The following is a 6,423-nucleotide window of genomic DNA, read 5'->3' as shown; positions in this document are numbered from 1 at the left end:
CGCTCAGCAGGACCAGGACTCCGGGCGGCTTCCCGGCACCTCGGTGTGCATGGTCCAGTGCTCCCTGTCTCAGCTGGCTTGTGGCAGGCAGCCGGGTCTCCTTGCTTCACTTCTCTCCTTCCTCCACATGTGTGTTTGGTCGAGGAAACCTGCGTGCGTCCAGAGCACACAGACGTCCCTGCCTTCGCTGTGGGTGCCGTGGCCTCATGCCACTGGAGCTGACCCGGCTCCCAGGTCCTGTCTGCAGGTGTGCCTGCTCAGCACATTTACACCAGCAGACCACGCAGCGTGGGCCTCGCGTCCAGCTTCCAGTCCACTGCAGCCAGTCTGTGGCAGGTGACCACCATGGCACGGACACTGGGTGCCTCCTCTGAAGTCACTGGCCACTGAGAGGAGGCCCTCATCCCCTGGACCACGAACCCACGGGGAGCGTGAGTTTGACGTCCTCCCTGTATCAGGCCTTTCCCGGTGTGAGGTGGGACCCTTCCACCGACGCGTCTGCCCCTGCCCTTCCACGCTGCCCTGAGGTACAGTCCTGCCTTCACACTCCTCGCTCCCAAAGCCCCCATGGCCGGGAGTGGCTCGGGGGTAGAACACTGGCCCAGCAGGCCAGGCTCCTGGTCTCCGTCCCCAGCACAGGGCAGGCACCTGTGGCTTGGTTCCTGGAGCTTTGGCCTGGGGGTTCTGGGGCTCAGCACAGCAGACGTTGCAGTGGTCACCCTTGGGACCCCTCAGTCCCCTGAGGACTCCCAAGCCCTCCACTGAGCGCCTGAGGGCTCCCAACTCTCTTTCACCAGACCGGCCATGCTGAACTCCAGGTGGCCTTGTGGCAGGTCCACCCGGTCCTCCCCTTGCCCCCGCCTCTCCTTGTCGGGAACCTCCCTCCCTATCCCTGGCTGCTCCGTCCCAGTTCACCCCAGGGTGCTGCAAACATTCTCCTGTGCATGGATCATATTCTTGTCCAGAAGAGAAAGAATGGAAGGTGAAGCACCGGGCCGGCCCTCGCCCCACCCAGTTCGTTATGGTCACTGTAAACAATGAGGGCACAGTCCAGCCCTGTTGAGCCTTGTGACATGCATTCCTGCTGCCCAGGAGAGAGGGGCCAGGAAAAGCAAGGCACCTGCAGTGCCCCAGGGCACAGGCCAGCGGGGCAGAGAGCCAGCTTGTGGTTGCTCGGGACAGGGAGGGACCAGGACAAGGAGGGACCAGGACAAGACCCAGCTGACTGCTGGTGGCTGGCGCCGCACGGGCCCCGCTGGGAACGCCTGTAGGAACATCTTCCATGGCCACCTGGGAGAGGGCACCTGCAGCCCTGCTGCAGGGATGGCATCTGGTAGCCTGGTCAGTTGGAGCCATGGACACAGAACATTTCTGCCCAGCAGTTTTCCATTCTTTTGGAAGGAGCCTGTTCCACTGCGGGTGCGTCAGCTGCGGAGGCTGCCCCTTCAGGGTCTGTTAGAGGAGTCTTTTCTTGACTCTGGTTGGTTCTGTGTGCATCGAACTCGTGGGCCTCACACCGTCACCAAATGAGACTCGGCCCACCCTCTCTGGTCCGGGATGGGGCAGCATCCTGAGCATGCTGGAGTCTGGCCCAAACAGTCTGCTGACATGAAAACCTGATGGGAAGCAGGATCCAGCCCTGGCGCTTCCCTCCCGGCTCTGGCTGTGGGTCCTCGGGCCTGGCTTCTGCTGCATGCCATTCAGCAGCTGCGACACACATTGGGGACTCATCTCTCTGTGAGCCCGCCTGGTCAGCACGGCAACAGGGACCCAGGACTCCCTGAAGCCTGTGTTAAACTGACCAGTGGCCTCCATGCAGAAGCAGTGGGCAGCGTGTTCCCCGGAGGAGGCCGGGCCTTCCTTTCTGAAAGCCCCAGGGTGCTCTCGTGGTCAGCCAGAGCCCAAGGCTGAGAACGGGCCCTGAAGGCAGAACTGGCACACTTTCCCGTCCGGCCTTGTTTGAGCGGCTGAGAAATGGTGTACCAAGGCCAGGAGCTTGGGTTCCAGGGTTGGCAGGCTGGCCTGTGGGGTCGGGGTCATGGGGGCATCCTGTGCATCCCTGGCCCACCACCCCACTGTGTTCTGTGGCCTGGGTCCATGTCTCCTGAGGGTGGCCCCAGGGGCCTGGGGTGAGCATGGGGTGGACTGCTGGCAGCTCCAGAGCCTCGAGCCAGCCCTCGTCTAGGTCCCTGACTCCTCCAGGCCTCAGTCCTCACTGGAAAATGAAGGAGCTGGACTCTAGAGTCTCCATCTCTGCTAACGCCGTCTGAAGTTTTCCACTTGTGTCCTGAGAACACGGGGTCCCCGGCAGCTCAGAGAGCCCAGAGGCTGATCCTTGCAGGGGGTCTCACTCCCTTTCTGCTGGTGTTGGACCCTGTGAGTCCCTGTCACTAGCCTGTGGGCCATGCCTTGTGGGATCTGGTCAAGCCTGAGCCTTGTTAGGGCCCTCATCCGAGTCCCTGGGGCAGTGCCTCTCTGAGCCAGCAGAGGGCGGCAGTGCCCCAGCTGAGCCCAGCCAGGCCGAGGGAGATGCCAAGGTGTCCCGCTGAGTGCACTGAAACTTCCGGAGACTGGGACTCCCCTGAGCCAGAGGAGCCAGGAGGTCTCGGATTGGCTGTGTCCCCCACAGCCCTGGCTGGGCACCCTGAGGTCCCGGAAGGCTAGCCTGGAGGGGAGCTGGGCCTCGGCACCTCCTGCAGGCCCTGGGTAGGTGGGGGTGGTGCCAGGTGCCAGGCTGGGGAGGCCCTGGCGTGGCAGGTGCTCAAGTGCCTGGGGAAGCCATAGGCCTGAGTCCCTCTCCCTGCTTCCCACTGGCTGGCCACTCGGGGTTGCTCTGGGGCCCTGCTCCCAGGCTGGCAGCCTGGTGGACAGGTCCCCTCTGGACACTAGTCAGGCTGGGGTCTGGGGTCGTGTCTTCCCAGCTGGGACTTCTGCCCTGGCCTCTCTGGGTGGGATGGGGACTAGTTTCAAAGGCAGATTCTGTCCCCACCCAGGCCCATGGGGGTGGGCTCCCAGGGGTGGCCGGGAGCTGCAGACTTAGCTGCATCCATGCAAGTCTGAAGGCCGAGTCTGCGACCCCCATGGGCTCAGCTCATGCCCCTCCGCATCCCACTCCCCACGCCCAGTTCATCTGGCTCAGCCCCGGAGCTTTGAGCCAGGGCGCCTCACACACCTGCCCTAAAGTGCTCTGCCCACCGTGCGAGGCTGGGACCCCACAGGGCCAGGTCCTTCCGTGAGTTTCAGGCTTGTTCCCATCTGGTTCTGTCCCTCACCTGGGGGCTTCTGTATGCCAACAGTGACAGCCCCATTGGCTAGCGGGGTCTGGTTTGCAGGTGAGATGCACGTCCCCCAGGAGCAGCCTGAGCTGAGCAGTCCCCCAGCTCCCACCTGCGGCTTGAGCTCCCAGGTTCAGAACAGAACTGTGGCCCTCGGCAGCCGGGGTCTTGCAAGCCCGAGGCTGGGCGGGACTTGAAGGAACCCTAACAGCTGTGGCAGAAGGGGCGTCCTGTCTGGATGCACCCTGATTCTGATCCTCACAACAAGCCCCCGAGCCGGCAGCTCTTCCTCGGCTGCACAGGCTCCTGGATCAGAGGCATGGGCCCGAGACCCAGCTGGTGAGCAGGAGGGCTGGGTGCAGTGCCTCCCCCTGCCCGAGTTCACGCTGACCAGCACCCACCCACACAGCTGGCAGAGGGCGTCTTGGTTGGGTTTTTGTTGTTAAAACATTGATTTGGTTTTATTATCATAAGGCACAGGTGACATAGAATCTACCCTCTGACCAGTTTTGAGGGTTTGGTTCTCCCACCTGTCGGGGCCGCCCTCCCTGGCCCCCAGGTTTGCCAGGAAGTCCAGGTGCCCACAGGTTTGCAAGAGGATTCAGGAGAAGTTAGTTGAAGTCACACCCAGGACAAAAGCAGCAGGGGCAGAAAAGTAAGTCCGCAGGCCAGGGAGAGACTGACCAGCTGCCTGTCCTGCCCTTGGCTTTGAGCTAGAAGCTCCTGAGTCCTGGGCCCAGCGGGGGGCTTCCAGGCCCGTGTGCTCAAGCAATCCCTGCTCCCTTCTTGCCGCACAGGACGTCTGTCTCCCGACCCCTCTTTACCCCTTACACGAAGTCTTCTCCCGTGACACTCCTCGAGGCCACGTACCTTCCTACCGTGGTGGACTTGACTTTGCAGACTGCGGCCGGCGGCTTTTGGCACCGTGTGTGATGGCGAGCCTGTGTGCAGATCTTGGTGCAGCGGCTTATCTCCCTAGGAGAGATTCGTATTCATTTTATTAAGATTTTGGTGTCTCCCCCCAAAAGATGTGCCAATTTATGCTTCTGCCAGCAGAACTGTCTTCCATTCTGGGGCCAGAACTGGTTTTCCAGTTTAAACAGCATGCGCCAGCTTCAGAGAAGACAAACTGCCCCTCATCTAAGATCCCTTGACTCACGTGAAGCCCAACGGTGGGCATAGGCTTATTGGCCAAGGAACAGTTTAAGAAAATGCCTGTTTTTCTGCTGTGGGCCTGTCTTTTAAAGGAATTTTGGCTTTACGACAGCACTGCTGGCCCTTTGCCATTTATACCAAAAGCGCCTTCTCCCAGCTGACCACTCGGTCTTAATTTTGGCTTATGGTGTCTTTCATCACCAGATGTTTTAACTGCGGTCAAATATGTCCCTCTTCTCCCTTCTGACGCCGGGGAAGACCTCGCCCAGCCGTGGGCTCCCGCTGCCCTCCGGTGGGTCCAGGTCTGCAGCGTCTCACCTTCCCTCACAGTAGCATAAACGAGGGACTGTCGGACGGTCGGACGGTGTCCCCCTGGTGGGAGGAGACTGCAGGAGGAATCTGACTCTGTGGCATTAAAATGGAAGAAGCTGAATTGTCTATACTTTTCTGACCCAGCCCCCAACACAAACATGTCGCCGGAGCTGGGAAGATGGCTGGTCTGCTATCTCCTGGTGAGTGGGCGGAGAGCCCAGGCCAGGGCCTGTCCGAGTCGTGGATTCACCTGCAAGGGCCCCTGAGGATTCGCTGGGCGATGCGGACGATGAGCACAGGGACAGGGTCCCCTAGAGGCGGCAGAGTGGCCCTGGCAGTCCCTCGGGAGAAGCAGGTGCTTCTTGGCCTGTGTACCATTTGTGGCCAGTGTGTGAGGGCTGGGACCCCATGCGTGTCCCTAGGAGGGTCTCAAAGTGGCCGGGGGGCTGTCAGGAGAGCGCTCCTCTTTGCTGTTGGTGACACAGGGGGACACAGAGAGATCTGACTTGTGGATCTCACAAATCACAAGTGTTTTAGCTCCGAGGGATGCAGATTGATTAAGGTCTGAGCGTCGAGCCCCGTATGGATTGGAAGCCCGTCTCTCGTAAGCCCTCTCTTTCCCAGACCCGAGTGTCAGCAGTTTTCCGGGAAAGCAGTCTTTTTATGTGGCATCATCGTGTGGATTACTGGAACGAGGCTTGCTGGCGGGGCTGCTGGGGCTGGGCCTGGGGGCAGGCAGGAAGGAGGTGGCTGAGCCCGCGTGTGCTCGGCCTGGCCGGGGCATCCTGCACCCTCCTGGGGTCCCTGGGGAGTCAGGCCTGGTCCTTCCGTGGCCTCTCGGCTGGGGCTGCGCCTCCTCCTGCGGCTGTTCCTGGTGCCGTGCCCGGGTCTGCTCTGACGCCCAGGAAGCAGGCTGCAGAGTGAGGGGTGAAGACTGCCCCTGACTCCACGCCCAGCACCCCCCTCGTGGGACCCCCTGAGCCCACAGTGGAGCTGGGGGATGCTTCCCTGAGTCACTGGGGCGAGGACGAGGCAGCCCTGGCCCCGCTCCTGGCCGTGGCCCCGCCCTCTGTGGCAGGACATCACATGGGACCTCGTGGTGGAAGAGCCTCTGTCCTGGTCCCCGGCGTGCACTTGGCTCGTGACTCCCGTTGGCCAACAGGATTTTGCAGTGGTGACTGTGCAAAGGCTGTGCTGCGTCCCTGTCAGGAGAAGAGCTGGCCCTGCCGGGACACCCGTGGTCTGGGGCTGGTGGGCCACCCCCTCCCCCACTGACCCAGGGATGCAGAAAGAGAAAGACATGCTGCCAGGGACTGCTGCTGTCCCCTGGTGTCCCTTCTGGCCACACCGCTCCCACACCCTGCTCCTCCCTCCTGGGTCAGCTCAGACGTCACCTCCTCCAGGAAGCCCTCCTGTTGGGCCTGTCTCCTCTCACGGCTCTTGCCAGGCTGCATGAGGGGGACCGTTGTGGAGGCAGCCCCTCTGAGGAGGCCCCTTGCTCGGAGGGCTGGGACCAGAGCCCCATTTGCCCTGAGACCTGTCCCTGGGCCCTGCCCAAGGGTGAGCTAGAGAGCCAGTGGCCCCTCTGGCTGCCCCTCCTCCTGGAGGGCTGCCCGAGCCTTCGTCCTGGGGGTGCCACCCTGGGGGCTCTGCTGATCCTGGGGGTCTTCTGGGTGTCCCG

Source organism: Urocitellus parryii, chromosome 6 (genome assembly GCF_045843805.1).
Source record: "Urocitellus parryii isolate mUroPar1 chromosome 6, mUroPar1.hap1, whole genome shotgun sequence".
NCBI lineage: Eukaryota > Metazoa > Chordata > Mammalia > Rodentia > Sciuridae > Urocitellus > Urocitellus parryii.
The sequence above is the reverse complement of the archived record's forward strand: the minus strand, read 5'-3'. Positions refer to the sequence as shown.